The 21,761-nt window shown below is 42.0% G+C and overlaps 1 pseudogene; it reads left to right on the plus strand.

Annotated features, from left to right (window-relative positions):
• Nucleotides 1–990: 990 nt before the first annotated feature.
• Nucleotides 991–1,348, plus strand: LOC116900974 (annotated as a pseudogene).
• The last annotated feature ends 20,413 nt before the right edge of the window (nucleotides 1,349–21,761 follow it).

Consider the following 21,761-nt stretch of genomic DNA (forward strand, 5'->3'; position numbering starts at 1 on the left):
AGGAGGAGGGAGGGAAGGAGAGAGAGAGAGAGAGAGAGAGACTGTCAATCTGGTTGACAGTTTATTACTGTAGACTTCTAGCTCTGAGTCAGAATAAAGGTCAGAATGTTCTGATCTAACCTGGTCCAGGGAACAAACACTGTTCTGGGAGGCTCCTAGGGCATAAAAACCAGAGCATGTAGACTGACTGGCCTTTGAGAAAGGTCTCCCCACCCCCACCTCCATTTTTCAGCCTTGTGCTCACAGCCTCTCCACGCCATTCAGAACAGGCACAAAGAAAAGGGACTTAGCAGGTTCTGCAGAAAGGTCACACATAATTCTCCCCTGTGTACATCTTTTTCATACTCCTGATACCTTGGGCTGCCCCCAAAGGATCCATTGGTAGCCTAGCTCAGTTCACTAGACCCACAGTGGCTCTAGAAGAAGGGGAAGAACTTGGAGTGCAGTTCGATTATGAGTTTACTATTAGTTCTCATCTAACATATTAACCAAAGCTTAGTTCAGCTGGGGGTATAAGTGAGGGTGCTGGCTTAAAACAATTCTTGGTCCTATGGGTTGCCACCCAGCCACAGTGATACCCCCCGCCATTCCCACCACTGCCTTCTTAGACAAAATGACTGGAAGCCACATTGAGAGGAGGGTGGGAACTCAGCCTTGTTGCTGTGATAAAAATATCCCAAGAAAAGTAACTCCAGGGAGACAAGATTTTTTTAAAAATTTTTTTTATTATATATAAGTCCACTGTAGCTATCTTCAGATACACCAGAAAAGGGCATTTGATCCCATTACAGATGGTTATGAGCTACCCATGTGGTTGCTGGGATTTGAACTCAGGACCTCAGGAAGAGCAGTCAGTGTTCTTAACCACTGAGCCATCTCTCCAGCCCAACAAGATTTATTTTGGCTCTTAGTTGGAGGGTAAAGTCCATCATGGTGAGGAAGTCCTGGAAATAAGAGCTTGAAGCAGATGGTCAAGAATATACAGTCAGGATGGCACCACAGAGAGACAAGAGGCTTAAGAAGTGAAGCTGGAGGCTTCATTTGGACCTTACTCATCCAGTAGAAGGTGGAACTTTTGATTCTGGACATTTTGAACAGTTTCTATGGGAGAAGGTTAAAGTCAACGGAAAAACTGGAAATCTTGGGAATGTTGTTCACATTGAACGCCTGAAGAATAAAATCACAGTTGTTTCTGAGAAACAGTTCTCAAAAAGGTATTCGAAATATCTTACCAAGACATACCTTAAGAAGAATAATCTCTTGTGATTGGCTTCGTGTGGTTGCATCTGACAAGGAGACTTACGAACTTCGTTATTTCCAAATTAGTCAAGACGAAGGTGGTTTCTGAGGACTAATTGGCCTTTGCTTTTAATGAAATGGAAATATGGTAAAGAAACCTAAAATCAGACTTGATGAGCAAATAAAAATCACTTTACTCTAACATAGATAGATAGATAGATAGATAGATAGATAGATAGATAGATAGATAGATAGACAGACAGACAGACAGACAGACAGACAGGAAGTTTAGCCCTGTTTTCTCTTTTTTGTGTGTCTGAGACCCAAAGCAGTGGTGATGGAGTGGGGGTAGGGACGGTGCCTTCCGAATCTTCTAGCCTAATCAAGATAATCCCTCACAGACCTGCCCAGGGGCTAACTTAGCCTAAATAGTCCCCACAGGATAATGTCTCCCTTTATCCCAGATTCCCCCCCACACTGATAATCATCACAAACTCTCTAAGTGCATAAGGACCCACAGAAGATAATGCTCTCCTGGGATTGGGGAACAGTGGCAGATTTGATTTTGCCCAGGAAAGGAAAAGCTGCCATGTTATCAGATAAAAACAACCAGTGTTGTTGGCTCACACCTTTAATCTCAGCGCTGGGGAGAGGCAGAGACAAGCAGATCTCTGTGAGGTCAGCCTGGTACACAGAGGGAAATTCGGGGCCAGCCTCTGCTACACAAAGAAGCCCTGTCTTAAAACAAACAAACAAACAAACAAACAAACAAAAACAGACAAAAACGGTCTTAATCAGTGTTCTATTGCTGTGAAGAGGCACCAAGACCAAGGTAAAGGAAAGTATTTAATCATTTAATCGGGGCTGGCTTGCAGTTTCAGAGGCTTGGCATCACAGTGGGGAGCATGGTAGCAACAGGGGTGCTGGAACAGTAGCTGAGAGCTACTACATCTCGATCTGCAGGCCTAGAGATTGAAACAGGAATCGAACCTAGAAAATAAAAATTTTAAATGTAGGCTTCCTAACTGGTTGTGGTACTGCATACCTGTGACTTCAGCACTTGGACGGGAGAAGCAGAAAAATCGCAGGCCAGCCTGAGTGACAAAGAGAGATGCCATTTCCAAAACAAAAACAAAATAAGGGTTTGGAGGGGATAGCTTAGAGGTAGAGATGCCTTGCCCACAATATACAGGAACTGGAGATAAATTTCCAACACAGTGCTACACATGTATACAAGCTTAGGAAACTTACTGTTATCTAGATGTGAAGTACACTCCTATAATCCCAGTACTCAGGGAAGCTGGGGCCATAGATTTCCAAATTTAAGGCCAGTTTGGGACCCTGTCACAACATAAAAGTGAGAAATAGGCTGGGGATATAGTTTTGTTCCACAGTGCTTGTCTAGCATATACAATTCCTTTGGTTCAGTCATCTGTCATCTATCTATCTATTGATCTATTATCTTATCTATTAATTATCCATAATTTATCTATCATCTATCTATTCTATCTACTGATCTATTGATTTTCTATCACCTATATATTATCGATCATCTATATTATCTACCTGTTATTTATCTATTTATTTTCTATTATCTATCACTTATCTACCAATTATCTATCACCTATCTATCAATTATCTAACATATATCTGTACATTAGCTATCATCTATTCATTATCTATCATCGGTCTATTACCTATCTATCTATCTATCTACCTATCAATCATCTATCAATCTATTATCTATCTATCTGTCTGTCTGTCTGTCTGTCTACCCATGCATCTTAAACTATACGTTTTCATTGCTGCAGAAACTGGGGTCAGCTGGAGACCTCTGTTTGAGCTCAGGTGTGAGAATAGGGAGTGTTTCAGAAGCTGGAAGCCAGAGAATGCTCAGAAATTGTACCATGGAGGAAGGACCTAGTGGGAAATGAAATGGCTCATGAATGGGAAGTGGCTAGCAGAGCACCATACTCTAGAAGCCATCTGCATCTCCTGAAAGGCTGTTAAACCCCAAGTTACTGCACCCATGCTCCAAGTTCTGACTGAGTAAATCTTCAGTGGGTCTGAAAATAGACATTTCTAACTAGATCCCAGGTGCTCTGCTCCAGAAACTTTGAAGAAAAAAATAAAGCAGGGGTGTGGTTGCAGAAAGCTCTGGAAAGGAAGGTAGCATCTGTAACTCAGAAAGTGGAATCTGTAACTGACTACGGGCTGTGCTGCAGCATCCAGAGCTGCTTCTTTATCCTCATGTTCTTACGACCTTGCATTGGAGACAAACAAGGCTAATAAAGACCCCACAGAGAACAGCATAGATGCCTAGGGTCCGAGGTTCCTCATCATTCCTCACAGGGTTACAGCACCAGGCCCTACTGATAGCCCTCACTTCTTAGCTCTGAAGGCAGAAGTTTAGAGATGAGCAGTATTGAGCAAGTCCTTGTTCTCACCACTCCCGGGTTTCCCCACCAGTAACAATGCCGGAGATTAGTTTAGGTGTCCAAGGTGCCAGCAACAATGTCTCAGGACCAAGGGAACTCAGACACTTACCTAAATTGTCAGTTGGAACATAATCTAACACAAACCTTGGAAGGGATCCTGACCAACCAAATCCGAATTTAAAATGGCCATATTCTTTGATTTTATAGTTCCATATCCAGGAATTGGGTTGGAGAAACACTAATGTTTGCTAGACATAGTGGCACAGACCCTGTAATCCCAGAACCCTTTGGAGAGAAACAGAAGGACCAAAACCAACCTGTGATATATAAATGTTGTCTCAAAATAAAATACTCATGTGCAAGTGCAAAGATAAGGCTGTTTGATGTATTAATAAGTTTCCTGTTACTATCACTATCACTAAATACCTGGGGCAACTAATGAAACAAGAGAAAAATGGTTACTTTGGTCTCTAGTCCTCTAAGGGCCTTGTGGCTTGAATGTGAAATGTCTTAGTCTTCAGAAAGTAGCATCGTTTGGAAAGATTATGGAACTTTTAGGCTTGACAGAGCCTCGCTGGAGGAAATGAGCCACTTAGGGTAGATTTCAAAGTTTCTTTGGGGTTTGTTTTATTGTTTGTTAGTTGAGACAGGGTTTCCTCTACAAGAGTCATGGCTGTTTTGGAACTCCCTTTGTAGACCAGGCTGGTCTAGAACTCCCAGAGATCACACCTGTCTTACACCTCCCTGGAATTGTTTCTTGTCTGGTATTTGATCACAGAGATGATTCAGGCTCTTAGGAAGGTAGTACATCACTGCAGCAGTACATGACCAAGCAAATTGCTCTCCTAAGGACTCCCCAAAGGCCTACCTCCCTAAGATGCCACAAACACCCAAAAGCACCACCCTGAAAATAAGTCTGGGGCTAAGATTGAGATTTTGGCAAACGCCATTCATCTCTGCTGTCAAAAGATGGGCAATAACACAGATGTCATCCATAGAGGACCAATTAAATAAACCAGGAAGCTGAGGTGGAACAGGAAGTAGGAGCTGATCTTAAAACCCTAAGAAAACCTCTTTCTGGTTTCCATCTGCACCTGGAGCTGACCCTGTGCCACGGCTTTCTGTATCCTGATCCCGCTGGGAGAAAACTGGTCTCCCAGGAATGCTGACACCAGACCTGAGAGCACAGGTAGAACCACCACTTCTGCTCTGAGGGACCTGCCTGGAGCTCTCTGGACGAAGGAGCCCAGGAGCAGTATGGGACAGGTTCCTTCCAGTTTTTGTGTGCGGCCAGAGCTCTCGGTACTCAAATCCCACCAGGACAGAGCTGGTATCCTAGGAGTGCTGACACACAGACTTATAGGAGGGTCAAACCACTGTTAGAGACAGCAAGACCAGCTAACACCAGAGATAACCAGATAGCAAGAGGCAAATGTAAGAAACTAAGAAAGAGAAATCAAGGTCACTTGGAATCTTCAGAACCCAGTTCACCCACCACAGCAAGTTCTGGATACCCCAACACACAAGAAAAGCAAGATTCTGATTTAAAATCATCTCATGATGATGTTAAAGGACTGTAAGAAGGACATAACTCCCTGAAAGAAATACGGGACAATACAAGTAAACAGGTAGAAGCTCTTAAAGAGGAAACACAAAAATCCCTTAAAGAGTTACAGGAAAACACAACCAAACAGGAGAAGGAATTGAACAAAACCATTCAGGTTCTAAAAATGAAAATAGAAACGATAAAGAACTCACGAAGGAAGGGAGATAACCCTGGAGATAGACTGAAAGATCCCCAAAGAGAGACCCTTTCTAAAGTCGCGGGAAATCTCGGACCCCAGACACAGAGAGACCATTTTGGATGTAATAAGCAAAGGTGAGGTTTATTACGGAGATCTATTACAGGGATCTCCGGGTCAACACGTATCCTGCGCAGGAGACAGAGGTGTTGACCCCGAAGCTCAAAAGTCAGGGGTTTATATAGGGAAGGCTAGGGGGTTTGGCGCAGTTACAATTGGCTAATTTCTGGCTCGGCTATAAGTGATTGGCTCATTTAAGCATGGCAGTGAGATTACAGCACAGCAGGAGAGTACGTGTTTACTGGAGCGTACAGGATTTTAGGAGCTAGGGGCGTATCAGGGTTTGAAGGACATCTGGTTAAGGTGTGACTCTGAGTAAGCTGGGGGAGGTGCCTTTCTGCCAGATGGTTTGGGTCAGTCCTGATAACTCGGGCTGGTTCCTGCATTCCTTTTCTTTATCTTTATGGTCTGTTAGTCCTAGCGGCAGGGCGGGGCTGCCTGGACTTGCTTTTCACAGTGTTTAGCCCTGAGTCTGAATTTTGAAACTTATTCTTTTAACTTCATATTTTTAAACCTCCTCATATTTTTAAACCTTCATATTTTTAAAAGAGAACACAAATGCCAGCCCAGGCTACTATATCCAGCAAAACTCTCAATTAACACAAATGGAGAAACCAAGATATTCCATGACAAAACAAAATTTACACAATATCTTTCTACAAATCCAGCCCCACAAAGGATAATAGATGATAGATAAAAGATAATAGATGGAAAACTCCAACATAAGGAGGGAAATTACATCCTAGAAAAAGCAAGAAAGCAATCTTCTTGTGACCTCACCAAAAGAAGAGAGACACACAAACATAATTCCATCTCTAACAACAAAGATAATAGAAAACAACAATCATTGGTCCCTAATATCTCTCAACATCAATGGATTCAATTCCCAGATAAAAAGACATAGACTAACAGACTTAATACATAAACAGGACCCAACATTTTGCTGCATACAGGAAATGCACATCAGTGACAAAGACAGACACTTTCTCAGAGTAAAAGGGCTGGGAAAAATTATTCCAAGCAAATGGTCCCAAGAAACAAGCTGGAGTAGCCATTTTAATATCAAACAAAATCCACTTTCAACCAAAAGTTATCAAAAAAGATAAGGCAGGACACTTCATACTCATCAAGGGAAAAATCCACCAAGTGAATGAATTCTGAGTATCTATGCTCCAAATGCAAGGGCACCCACATTCATAAAGAAACATTACTAAAACTCAAAACACACATTGTACCTCAGACAGTAATAGTGGGTGATTTTAACACCCCACTCTCATCAATGGACAGATCATGGAAACAGAAACTAAACAGAGACACAGAGAAACTAACAGAAGTTATAAACCAAATGGATTTAACAGATATTTATCGAACATTTCATCCTAAAACAAAAGAATATAACTTCTTCTCAGAACCTCACGGTACCTTCTCCAAAATTGACCATATAATCGATCACAAAACAGGACTCAACAGATACAGGAGGATAGAAATAATCCCATGCGTCCTATCAGATCACCGTGGACTAAGGCTGTTCTTCAATAACAACAAAAAGGACAGAAATCCCACATACACATGGAGGCTGAACAACGCTCTACTCAATGGTAACTTGGTCAAGGAAGAAATAAAGAAAGAAATTAAAGACTTTCTAGAATTTAATGAAAATGAAGGCACAACATACCCAAACTTATAGGACACAATGAAAGCAGTGCTAAGAGAAAAACTCATAGCTCTGAGTGCCTGCAAAAAGAAACTGGAGGAGTTGGGGATTTAGCTCAGTGGTAGGACGCTTGCCTAGCAAGCACAAGGCCCTGGGTTTGGTCCTCAGCTCCGGGACACACACACACACACACACACACACACACACACACACACACACACACACACACTGGAGAGAGCATACACTGGCAACTTGACAGCACACCTAAAAAGCTCTAGAACAAAAAAGAAGCAAATACACCCAAGAGGAGTAGAAGGCAGGAAAGAATCAAACTCATTGCTGAAATCAACAAAGTAGACACAAAAAAGAATTATACAAAGTATCAACAAAACCAGCAGCTGGTTCCTGGAGAAAATCAACAAGATAGATAAACCCTTAGCCAGACTAATTAGAGAGCACAGAGAGTATATCCAAATAAACAAAATCAGAAATGAAAAGGGAGACATAACAACAGAATCAGAAGAAATCCAAAAAAAAAAAAAAAAAAAAATCATCAGATCCTACTCAAAAGCCTGTATTCAACTAAACTGGAAAATAGGGATGAAAGGGACAAATTCTAGACAGATATCAGGTACCAAAGTTTAATCAGGATTATAACCATCTAAACAGTCCCATAACTCCTAAAGAAATAGAAGCAGTCATTAAAAGTCTTCCAACCAAAACGAGCCCAGGACCAGATGGGTTCAGTGCAGAATTCTATCAGACCTTCATAGAAGACCTCATACCAATACTGTTCAAACTATTCCATGTTGTTGTAAAAATATAAAAAATATACAATCTTTTATCCCGCTCTAGATACAGCACTGCGGTGCCCCAAGATATCTGCTGGATATCTTAATTCTCAGTCAGCAAAGCCTCTCACCCACTTTGCTCCATCCCATATCACACTGCCTCTCTCTGAGTCTGGCAGCAATTTTTCTACCTATCCTCTCTTTTCGTTCCAGTCTCCTCCTCTTTCTTCAAACTTTTCTCCTGCCCATCCTTCTTTCTTGTCCAATGACAGGCCTCCTTCTATCCTGTACCTGCCCTCACCTGTATTTTACAATTAAATGGGGAGAAAGTTCTGGTGAAGTCACCTGAGTCCTGAGCAGCGGCTAGGCAGCTGTCCTGGGGCAGTGGAATTAGCATCAAAATACTAATAACTCCAGGGCAAACCACAACAATTCCACAAAAGAGAATCAGAAGGAACACTACCCAATTCCTTCTATGAAGCCACAATTACACTTACACCTAAACCACACAAAGACCCAATAAAGAGAACTTAGACCAATTTCCCTTATGACTATCAATGCTAAAATACTCAATAAGATTCTTGCAAACTGAATCCAAGAATATATCAAAACGATCATCTGTCATGATCATATAGGCTTCATTCCAGAGATGCAAGGATGCTTCAATATACAGAAATCCATCAATGTAATCCACTATATAAACACACTCAAGGGAAAAAAAAACTACATGATATTTCATTAGATGCTGAGAAAGCATTGGACAAGATTCAACACCCCTTCATGATAAAAGGAATTCAAGGCCCATACCCAAACCTAGTAAAAACAATATACAGCAAACCAGTAGCCAACATCAAGCTAAATGGAAACTTGAAGCAATCCCACTAAACTCAGGGACTAGACAAGGCTGTCCACTCTTTCCCTATCTATTCAATATAGTTCTCGAAGTCTTAGCCAGAGCAATCAGACAACAACAAGAGGTCAAAGGGATACAAATTGGAAAAGAAGAAGTCAAAATATCACTATTTGCAGATGATATGATAGCATACTTAAGTGACCCCAAAAATTTCACCAGAGAACTCCTACAGTTGCTAAACAACTTCAGCCAAGTGGCTGGATATAAAATTAACTGAAACAAATCAGTAGCCTTCCTCTATTTAAAGGATAAGGCTGAGAAAGAAATTAGGGAAATGACCCCCTTCACAATAATCACAAATAATATAAAATACCTCGCTGTAACTCTAACCAAGCAAGTGAAAGATCAGTATGACAAGAACATCAAGTCTCTGAAGAAAGAAATTGAAGATCTCAGAAGATGGAAAGATCTCCCTTGCTCAAGGATTGGCAGGGTTAATATAGTAAAAATGGCCATCTTACCAAAAGTAATCTATAGATTCAATGCAATCCCTGTCAAAATTCCAAGCCAATTCTTCACAGAGTTAGAAAGAGCAATTTACAAATTCATTTGGAATAACAACAAAACAGTGAAAACTATCCTCAACAATAAAAGAACTTCTGGAGGAAACACCATCCCTGACCTCAAGCAGTATTATAGAACTATAGTGATAAAAAAACAACAACAAAACAACAACAACAACAACAAAACCTGTATGGTGTTGGTACAGAGACAGGCAGGTAGACCAATGGAATAGAATTGAACACCCAGAAATGAACCCACACACTATGGCTACTTGATCTTTGGCAAAGGAGCTAAAACCATCAGTGGGAAAAAGACAGCATTTTCAACAAATGGTGCTGGTGTAACTGTCAGTCAGCACGTAGAAGAATGCAAATTAATCCATTCTTATCTCCTTGTACAAAGATCAAGTCCAAGTGGATCTTGGACCTCTACATAAGACCACATACACTAAAACTTATAGAAGAGAAAGTGTACAAGAGCCTTGAACACATGGGCACAAGGGAAAATTTCCTGAACAGAACACCAATAGCTTAGGCTCTCAGATCAAGAATTGACAAACGGGACCTCATAAAGTTGCAGAGCTTCTGTAAGGCAAAAAACACTGTCAATAAGACAAAATGGCAACCAACAGATTGGGAAAAGATCTTTACCAGTCCTACACCCGATAGAGGGCTGATATCCAATACATACAAAGAACTCAAGAAATTAGACTGTAGAGAATCAAATAATTCTTTTTTTTTTTTTAAATGGGGCACAGAGCTAAACAAAGAATTCTCAGCTGAGGAATATCGAATGTCTGAGAAGCAGCTAAAGAAATGTTCAACATCCTTAGTCATCGGGGAAATGCAAATCAAAACAACCCTGAGATTCCACCTCACACCAGTCAGAATGGCTGAGATCAAAAACTCAGGTGACAGTAGATGCTGGCAAGGATGTGGAGAAAAAGGAATACTCCTCCATTGTTGGTGGAATTGCAAACTGGTGCAACCACTTTAGAAATTAGTTTGGTGGTTCCTCAAAAAAATTGGACATAGTACTAACTGAGGATCCAGCTATACCACTCCTGGGTATATACCCAAAAGATGCTCCAACATATAACAAGGATACATGCTCCACTATATTCACAGAAGCCTTATTTATAATAGCCAGAAGCTGGAAAGAGCCCAGATGTCCTTCAACAGAGGAATGGATACAGAAAATGTTGTACATTTTACACAATGGAGTACTACTCAGCTATCAAAAACAAGGACTTCATTAAATTCTTAGGCAAATGGATGGAACTAGAAAATATCTTGACTGAGGTAACCCAGACACAAAAGAACATACATGACATGAACTCACTGATAAGAGGATATTAGCCCCAAAACTAAGAATACCCAAGATACAATTCACAAACTACATGAAGCTCAAGAAGAAGGAAGACCAAAATGTGGATGCTTCAGATCTTCTTAGAAGGGGGAAACAAAAATACTCACAGGAGGAGATATGGAGACAACTCGTGGAGCAGAGATTGAAGGAAAGGACATTCAGAGACTGCCCTACATGGGGATGCATCCCATATACAGACACCAAACCCAGACAATATTGCAGATACCAAAAAGTGCATGCTGACAGCAGCATGATATAGTTGTTTCCTGAGAGGCTCTGCCTGAGCTTGACAAATACAGAGGCAGATGTTCTCAACCAACCACTGAACTGAGAATGGGGTCCCCAATGGACATGTTAAAGTCTGAAGTAGCTGAAGGGGTTTGCAACCCCATAAGAAGAACAATAATATCAGCCAACCAGACTCCCCACCTTGCCTCCCTCGCATGCACGCGCATGCTCCCAGGGACTAAACCACCATCCCAACAGAACACAGGGATGAACTTATGGCTCCATCTGCATATGTAGCAGAGGATGGCCTGGTCAGACATCAATTGGAGGAGAGACCTTAGGTCCTGTCAAGGCTAGACATTCCCAGTGTAGGGGAATGTCAGGGCAGGGAGATAGGAGGGAGTAGGTGGGTCGGTGAGGGAACAACCTTATAGAAACAGAGGTGGGGATGGGATAGGGGGTTTCTGGAGGGGAAACTAGGAAAGGAGATAACATTTAAAACGTACATTTAAAAAAATCCAAAAAAAAAACCCATGAAAATTCCTGCTTTCTGATTCCAGAAAACAAACAAACAAACATGCAAACAAACAAACCCCTAAGACCTCACTAGTTGTGGTGGCCCATACTTTTGGACCGTGGTAAGTCCAAAAATGGAGTAATGAGCAGTTCTCAAAAATTAACCAGGGGCTGAGCATGGTGGCACATGCCTTTAATCCAGCACTCAGGGGCAGAAATAGGCCGATCTCAGTGAGTTCAAGGACAGCCAAAGCTACCTATGGAAACGCTGTCTCAAAGAAGCAAACAAGCAGATCTGGATGCCCCCATTTAGAGCAGACTCTGAGACTTTAAGTATGTGTGTATGTATATGCATGTGTGTAAGTATGTATGTATATACATGTGTGTACGACTATGATGACATAATCCCTGAGACTTTAAGCATGTGTGTGTGTATATACTTGTGTGTAAGTATGTATGTATATACATTTGTGTACGACTATGACATAATCCCTGAGATTTTATATGCAGCGTATTACACAAAAGCCACACGGCTAGCCACTTTGGTGACATGCTACCGTTTATATGTACGTTCCTACAGGGCACATCTCTGGAAGTAGATTGAACAACAGTCTGCCTTTGAGAATAGGAATTAGGATGGCCCAGGCTGAGGAAAATACTTTTTACTGCAACATTTTGTATTCATTTTTGAGGAGGAGGGCGACCCTGTAGAAGGACCAACAATCTCAATTAACCTGGACCTCCAAGAACTTTCAGACACTGGATCACCAGCCAGGCAGCCTACACCAGCTGAGATGAGGCCTCCAACACATACAGCAGAGGACTCCCTGGTCTGTGTTCAGTCAGAGAAGATGCACCTAACCCTCAAGAGACTGGAGGCCCCAGGGAGTTTAGAGGTCTGGTGGGCGGGCGGTGGGGGCGGGGCATCCTTGTGGAGAGGGTGGAGATGGGAGTGGGGAGGAGGTATGGGATAGGGAACAGTCAGAAGGTGGACTGGGAGGGGCATAAAATCTGGATTGTTAAAAAATAATTTAAATAAAATTAAAAACCATATGCATGAATTATTTAAACTCATAATGCCTCCAACCTTTGGAGCACTAGGCATAATCCATCTAAGTAAAAACACTCCGCACAGGGAATAAAAATTAATAAATCTGTTTTAAAAGAAAAATAATGAACAGGGGGGTGATTTTTGCTAAGTGGCAACTTTACAAATTGCAAATTTCCTTAAAGACTGGGCTTCTTTTGTCTTTTTTAACCCTTTGATAAAATGAGTTTTATCTCATTACAGTTCTGGTGGGTAGAATTGTTTCTTTACGCTGTTACTCTGTTACTCTGTTCTCCTTGTTCCAACATTTGAGTAGAAGCCCGAGAACAGCCTTGGCTATTCTTCCGTAGGTGCTGACTACCTTGCTTTTGAGATAAGATCTCTCACTGCCTTGGGGCTTATCAAGTAGACAGGGCTGGTTAACCAATTAGCCCAAGAAACCTACCTTTCTCTGCCTCTGAAATCCCGGAAGTACAAGTACCATTGCCCGGCTTTTCTTTGTTCTTGGAAAGCAGACTCGGTTTCTTGTTACTAGAGGACTATCCTCCAGTCAAAAGAGCCGTTATCACTACAAGATCAGCTGTGCCTGCTGGTGGCAGACCACCTTAGCAGGGCTTGTTGGATGATAGATAAGGGTGGGAAAGATCACTGGACTCTCACCTGAGAATCCAGACATTCCTCTCAACCGTGTCAGCTTTAATTACCTACAGCCTCGGGGTCTCAGGGACTCGCTAGGGTAGATAAGCTAGGGAAGACTGGTAGGGCTCCGTCTATGTGGCCTTGGAAAGACATCCTTCATGCTCCAAAACAGACCTTGCACAGGGCGTGCTCTAGGATTACCCACACTCTGGCCCATCGCCCCTCACCCACACTCTGTTCAGTAGTCCTAATAAGTTCATTGGTTCTCCAGAGTGAACGTTGCCGGAATCCTACTTCGGTTTGTCCTTGGGAGGAGAGTAAAGGATTACATCGCCTCTGGGAGAAAATTCTCAGAACAATCCTGGGCCAAGCGTGTTGCTGACTGAACTATTGCACCCACCCTACACTAAAATCTTGGGCAAATCTTTTTGCAAGTTTATAAAAAAGAAAGCTTTAAAAAAAGAGGGATTAATGGGAGAAAGGTTCAGTCCCCACAAAAAAAAAAAAAAAAAAAAAAAAAAAAAAAATTGAAATGTATAGGATTCTGTGGCCATGAATATAAACTTAGTCTGGAAATGGGGGGGGGGTATGTCTTCAGGCAAGAAAGCCAGGAAGAAGTAATTTGGAAGCTGTAGTATCTAAATGCTGAAAAGGTGCTAGATCCCACTGTGAACAGGATGGAGAAGCATGCAATCTAGAGAGCAACCTGGAGGTTGGGGAAACCATCCCCGTGGACAGTTAAGATAGCGATACCACGGGTTGGGATTTAGCTCAGTGGTAGAGCGCTTTTAGCAAGCGCAAGGCCCTGGGTTTCGGGTCCCCAGCTCCGAAAAAAAAAAAAAAAAAAAAAAAAAAAAAAAAAAAAAAAAAAAAAAAAAAATAGAGATACCCATGTTTGAGGAGAAATGGAAGGAAATTGTTTTTTGGAATGATAGAGTGGGGGGAAAAACTCTAATAATTCTAAATAATCTTGAAATAAAAAAAAACAATACTTTTAAACGTTACAATAATTTTAACATAATTATTGCAATAATATTAAATGTTACACATAAGCATTTAAGTAGCTCGTCTATAGCTTTAGGATAATACATTCCACTAGACACACACACCATCTTCTTACTGTGAAAAAAAGAATGGGCCTGTGGCAAACTTGTCTGTGCTTTAGCTCCCTCATCTGTAAAGTAGATGGTAATAGCATCTCTCCGATCACTCGCTGAATCCAGGCCCTGCAGCAAGGGTTTGAAACAGTGCTTGGCAAACGCTTCTTAAAATCTGGTTATGCAGCTGGGCAGTGGTGGTGCATGCCTTTAATCCCTGCACTCAGTAGGCAGAGGCAGTCAGAGCTGTGAGTTCGAGACCAGCCTGGTCCTCAGAGAGAGTTCTAGGACAGTCAGAGTTACACAGAGAAACCTCATCTTGAAAAAGAAAAGTGGTTATGAAAATTATATTAACATAGAACAAACATTGTTGCTATTTCTATTGGAAAATGTTTCGAATAATATACCTTTATTTCTTTGGAGGGTATAGATTAATAATAGAACACATGTTTAGCATATGTGAGGCTCTAGATTCAATCTCTGGCATAAAAGAATAAAAATGAGTGAATGAATTAACTTTTTATTGAAGCCTAATAATTACATGTGAATGGGTACAGAATCACATCTGATACATTATATCATGTGTGGTGATTGGATCAGAACAAAATAATATGTATCACCTTTGATGTTTATTATGCCTTTGCATTGGAAATATTAAAGATATCTTTTACTTGATACTTTGAAATATTCAGTTATCACTGCCTGCTAGTTATCTTTTTATGTGCTCTAAAATGATGAAATTATACCATAGGGACTTTCCCAACTACTTCAAAGCTCAGCTGTCTCCCCATTGTTCTGTGAGCTTTCACTAGCACGAGCCCCGACTGCCACACTGAGGCCTAACACCTAGTCCTGTAGATTTGCTGAGCCGTTCATTTCCACAGAGAACGACAATACACATAGTTTGGGAACAGCACAGACCCTAGTTCTGCGTGTTGGAAGAAACACACTCTGCACTGGGGCTCACACACATTTCTCATTGGCAAGCAAAAACCTAAAGGACCCCAACCATCAATCTAGAACAGACCATTGAATGAGCATTCCTCTGGGTGCCTTTGCAGGGACCATGAATTCCTGCAGGACAAGAACTGGTTCTGCTCATCTCAGTCCCCAGGCAAACAAAAAACGGGGACTTAAAAGAACTCATTGTACAAATAAGAAACGTTCTATATTATTAGACACTATTTGTTTTTAGTTGAATTTTATTATGAAACAATTATGAAACCATTATTAAAAGTTAATGCCGCAAATAATACATAAAATGTTCAAATCATGTAACATTATGTTACATGTGAAGAAGTCAACTGAAAAAAAGATTCTCCTTGACTTTTAGAGCACTATTTACCCAATATTTCCTTTTATGTATGTAAAAGTAATAATAACTACAAAGGTTTATGTGTCATGATTGCTCAGGGTCAGAAGCTGTGGAATTAGCTAGATCTACATTTGAGTCCGTCCATCATTTGCTGCTGTGGCCTTGAGAAAGTCACTTAAACTCTTTTTGCCTCAAATTTCTTAGGGAAATTAAGATAATGATCAACTATATCCCACGATTTACTAGAAAAGCCAACACACATAAGGACTTAGGATGGTCCTAAATACATACATAATTCAATGAAGATTAGCAGTTGCATATGCATATGCTTTTTTAAAGATTTATTTATTTTTGTTTTATGTGTATAGGTATTTTGCTTGCATGTATATCTGGGCACCATGTCTATGCAGTGCCCCCCTAACCCTGGACTGTAGCTATAACTGGTGGCCTCTTGGTAGACCAGACTGGCCTTGAACTCAGAGATCTGCCTGCCTCTGCCTCCAGAGTGCTGGGACTAAAGGTGTGGGCTACCACTCTCAGGCTGCTTTTTTCTTGATTTGGATTTGATTTGGATAATCACCTCAGGTCTTATTTGCTTAAGTGCAGTCGCCTTATTGCTCTATCTAGGATTAGAGAAGTATCAGGCTTCATTCTCAAGGTGTGATCTCATGAGATTAGCATATCAATACGAACATCTTTGGGACCAGTAAGAATTACAGATTAGGGGCTGGAGAGATGGCTCAGCAGGTAAGAGCACTAATTGCTCTTCCTAAGTTCAATTCCCAGCAACCCCATGATGGCTCACAACTGTCTATAATTGGAATGGCTGCTCTCTTCTGGTGTGTCTGAAGATAGCAACAGCGTACTCATATACATAAAGAGAGAATTTAAAAAAAAAGAATTACAGATTATAATATCCTGACTTAAGTTTGTATTGCTGTGATAAATACATTGACCAAAAGCAACTGGAAGGAGAAAAGTTCTATTTGGCTAAGCAGCACCATCTTGGAGAGTTAAATGTGATCCCTTGTAAAATGATTATTTACCACCTCTCATGGAAAGCCTTCAAGGAACCATCACCCGAGTCTCTGTCCCCTCTCTGTAACCTGTTATATACAACTTTGCCTTAATTGCATCCGGCCTGAGGGCGGGGTAAGTACTAGATTATATAGTCTGAGGGGATCCATCTGTGTAGCTACTGGGAAGCCTTCATTTCTGTTAAGAAAAGGCTTTCCAGGTATGGCCTGTTGAGGGATGAAGCACTTACACCCCTGTAAGTAGCCCCTCACCTGCGTTCTGTTCTGTAAGGAAACCTAATAAACTCATTGGTTCCCCAGAGTGAACTTTGGTGGAATGATGTCTTGATTTATATTGGGACCTTAGGAAAAGGGGTAGACATTGCTCACACCTCCCACTGGGAAAGAATTTTTAACACAGGCTTACTGGTTATGGTCCATCATCAGGGAAAGCCAAGGGATGACGCTAGAGGCAGGAACTGAAGCAGAAGCCACAGATCCTGGCTTCCTCAGCCTGTGCGCTTACACCACCCAGGACCACTGAGTTAGCTGGCAATCCTCACATGGATTGTCACTCACGAAAATGCCACACAGACTTGCCTACAGGCTAATCTGATGGAGGTAAGAGGCCAAATCTTTTAAGTTCAGACTCCATTTTAGAGAACCTGACCTACCTAAGTTTGAACTCAGACAAACTAACAGGTGGTACCTAACATCGTTTCCAACAAAACTGGAGCCTAGCTCTACCACCAAAACTCTCCTGTGTGATGGTGGTGCGCTGGGGAGCCCGAACTAGCTCAAATGAAAAGGCCCTACTATGATTGCATCAGATCAGCTCCTGTCTGTTTTGGGGGATCACTCAGACTTCCCTGGCACTACAGAGGGAATTCCTCACTTGAGACTCCCTCTTCCCAGATATGTGTCCCTCCGCACAACAGTGCACATCTGGTCCCAGATGTACTGAATGAGTGGCTCTGCAGATGACCTAGCAATCTGGGTTTTAACAGCTCTGAGCAATTCGTATGCACACCCGATTTGCAGGTCCCACTCTTCTCCTCCCTAAAATGGGGACACATTCTCTTTTTTTTCCTCTTTCTGTTTCATTTTGTTTTCAAGACAGAGTTCCTCTGGGTGGCCCTAGCTGTCCTGGAACTCATTCTGTAGAGCAGGATGGCCTTGGAATGCTGGGATTAAAGGCACGCCCACCACTAAGCAGTGTCCTAGGTATTTTTAGTCCAATTCAAGATTAGTTTGGTTTGACCCGGAACAAGTGACTAAGGTACATGTTTTACATACCAAAGCAGACCTGGCCTCTAGGTTCTCCCAGCAACCCTCAGTCCCTCCCTACATTGCATACCCTTCCCCCAACCCTAAACTTTCCAGCCCAGGGGCTGGGCTGCTCTTCCCAGAGTAGCTCCTTCCTATACAATCCAGATATTTTGGTCTCTCTCCCTCTTCTGTTACTCAGAACTCAGTTACTCTGTTACTCAGTTTGTTGCTCTACAAACTTAGTCTTCCCAGGTCTTTCCCAGGATCCCTTGCTCAAGAACCACTCCATTGAGGTACTGGAGTGTCTGTCTTCAGTATTCCTTCATCTCAGAAGTCCTCCCTAAACCGTATCCTGGTACTATTGTCTCTGCCCTCCTTAGCCCACTCCCACCCTCAGCTCACCCTCTCACAATCCCACAGTGTGGCCTAGAGCAGCCCTCTAGACTATCACCTCTTCTCTTCACCCTTTCCTCTTCTAGTCACCACCACCCCCCACACTCTTTCTCTATAAGCCAGAACCCCCTACTTTCTCATGGAACCAGACCCAGGGTTGGGGTGTTCTCCTGAAGAGTGAGCATGGGGAAGAGGGCTAGACTCCCAGCTCCACCCTCAACTGTCAGCCCGCTCACTTTGGTGGGTGTGGCAGTTCTTAGCATAACTGAGCTTCAGCCTTCTTACCAGAAAGGAGAGGCTTTATGTGCAAGACCAGCTGCTCAGATCACATCAGTAAGACCCAAGTCTACCATGGCCTCTGCCCTTGCTTCACTGTGAGTCCCACACACAACACCTACCATTTCCTACTTCTTTTACCTGTCTCCCACTCTCTGAGTTCCTGCTCCACTGGCTTCCTTGGGCTCTCCCATCTCAGGGACTTTGCATTTGTTCTCCTGATATGTTTATAAATATGTATGCTTATATATGTGTATATATGTATATATATTCACATCCCAAATGCTGTCTCCTCTCCCAGTCCCCCCTCACCTTCGCCTCTGAGAGGGCATCCCTCCTCCCTGCAGGATAATCAAGCCCCTGCAGGGTTCGGTGCATCCTTTTCCACTGAGGCCAGACAGGGTAACCCTCTGCTATGTATGTGCCAGGGTCCTCGGACCTGCCATTGTCTGCTCTTTGGTGGCTCAGTCTTTGGGAGCTCCCAAGGTTCAGGTTAGCTGGCACTGTTGGTCTTCCTGTGGAGTTGCCGTCTCCTTGAGAACTTTTAATCCTTCCCCTAACTCGTCCATGGGGATTCCCAACGTTCATCCAATGTGTGTGGCTATCAGCATCTATCTCAGTCAGCTGCTAGGTAGAGCCTCTCAGAGGGCGGCTAAGCTAGGCTCCTGTCTCCGTTGGTTATCCCAGGTGGACCCCCTAGGGGCGGAATACTTTCTTAGAGATACATTTGGTTATTCTGTTACAGGAATCAAACCCTTATTCAATGATTCCAGCATCACAGAGGTTTTCCAAACCATCCATTCTAAAATGATACCTTGTCCCAACCCCTAGCACCACCTTGCTAAAGCCAGGAAGGGTATAAAGAGCCTAGGGCCTCAGTTCCAAACCTCGTTCACCTTCGTTTTCATTGTCTGTAAAATGGGCTGGTGATAGAAACCACATCTCTGCAATGTCATAAATCTTCTATGTCAGTTTCATAAATGCTCATAAATGTTAGCATCAGGCATAACAATAGTTATATTTGTAATTTGAGCAAATTAAAAAGAAATGAAGTACTCTAACAGCTGCAGAAAACTCACACCCATAGTTCTTCTAGAGCTTCTTGCTCTCTCTCTTCAAATTCAGGTGAGGACAGTAGCAAGGAGGACAAAGGTTCTTGACTTTTTCTCAGACTATGGACCTAAGGGTGGGAGGAGTGGAGCTAGGATATACCACACAGTGCTCTGTCCTCAGAAACTTCTTTAAAACACAAATCTTAGCCAGGTATGGTGGAGCAAGCCTTTAATCCCAGCACTTGGGAGGCAGAGGCAGGCAGATCTGTGGGTTTGAGGTCACTCCTGGTCTACAAATTGAGTTCCAGGACAGCCAGGACTACATAGAGAAATGCTGTCTTAAAACAGAAAACCCCCAAACCAAACCCCACAAATCTTCATGATTGAGGGGCTTTTGTTTTTCAGCTTCTAATTGAATTTTATTGTAGTACACTTCACAGATTCCATCACCCTGTGCCACTTGGCAGTCAACCATTCGCATTCTGGAACCGAAGGCTGGTGGCTACACTTTACATTATTGGAATCATACAGTATGTAGCATTCTCCCTACTTCCTCCATTTCTAGAGCTTTTTAGAGGTGAGGCAGAAAGGTGGCTATAAACGAAACCCATACAAGGACACAATTTGAGATATTCTTTTTAAACATTTTTTAAGTTTATTTTTACGTTTATGTACGTTGATGTTCTGCCTGCTTGTATGTCTGTGTGAGGGTGTCAGATCCCCTGGAACTGGAGTTACAGATAATTGTGAGCTGCTATGTAGATGCTGAGAACTGAACCTGGGCCCTTTGTAAGAACAGCTAGTGCTTTTAACCACTGAGCCACCTCTCTAGCCCCAATTTGAGGTATTCTAGCATTTCCCATTAAAACTATCACCACATAAGAATAATGAACATTATTTTTCAACCCAAAAGTTTGCCTGTTTTCCTTCATTCCCTCTCTAGTATAAATTAGGCGTATTTCTTTCCCCAGTGGTGTAGGAGTCACCCAGTACATGTTCTTTTGTGCCTGGGTTCTTTCACTCAGCATTTTTTTTTTTTAATTCGTCCATGCTATAGAGTTTCAGTTCCCCTTTTGTTCCCATTATCTGGAAGTGACACATCTGTCTATTTGATAAACATAGTAGTACCTTCCAGCTTCTGGACTCTCATGGAAAGAGCTACTATAGTTTTATAGACGAGTCTATTTGTGAATCTTAAGTTTATTTTGTGTAAACACCGAGACCGGGAACTTGCTAGGTCACATGCAAACATACATATTTAACTTTGGAAGAAACTTTATTTTTCAAGGATATCATAACTACTCTTTGTCAATCTTTATGCCAGGAAGATAGAAAATGCTCATAAACATTGGCTATTAAGCATAAAAGTAAGTGAAGGTTACTTTAGTAGTTTAAGCAAGTCCAAAGTAGACAATAAGATGTGAATTCAGGATTTATTGGGTAATTCAACAGCTGCAGGGGACTCATACCTTTGAGCCTCTGGTGTTCATCACTGAAGTCTGTAGGATTGTGGGTACTAGAGTAGAGGTAGGGGATAACTTTGTATAGTTGGTTCTCTATCCACTTTTTGTCAGCTCAGGGGAATGAAATCAAGTCAACAGGTTCACTTGGCAAGTGGCTCTGCCACTGAGCCATCACCCAGGCTGTTTCACATTCTAATAGTCTCTTTAATTGACTACAGTTTAGCAGCAGTCTTGGCCTATGGTGTCACTTCTGTACTTGCTACTAATCGAATTATGGCCTTACCTCAAAATCATGTTTGAAGCTATAACCCCCAATAGGTTAGTAACAATGTTTGGAGATAACCCCTTTAAAGACATTTAAGTTGTTTGAGTTGTTAGGTTGGGTTTGGTGGTGCATACCTTTAATCCCAGCACTTGGGTGACAGACACAGGCAGATCCCTGAGTTCAAGACCAGCCTGGTCTACTGATCGAGTTCCAAGACAGCCAAGACTACATAGAGAAAACCTGTTTCAAAAAAAAAAAAAAAATCCAACAACAACAAAGAAGTAAAGGAGTTTAAGTTAAAAACAAGGCTGTTGAAATTCTTGTATATTGGACTAGAAGAGAAAGGAAAGGACAATCGGTAAAACCCGAAGTGGCATATTAAACAAAAGCATTCTATTGTTAAAGTTCCTGTTTT

This window comes from Rattus rattus, chromosome 5 (assembly GCF_011064425.1).
Source record: "Rattus rattus isolate New Zealand chromosome 5, Rrattus_CSIRO_v1, whole genome shotgun sequence".
NCBI lineage: Eukaryota > Metazoa > Chordata > Mammalia > Rodentia > Muridae > Rattus > Rattus rattus.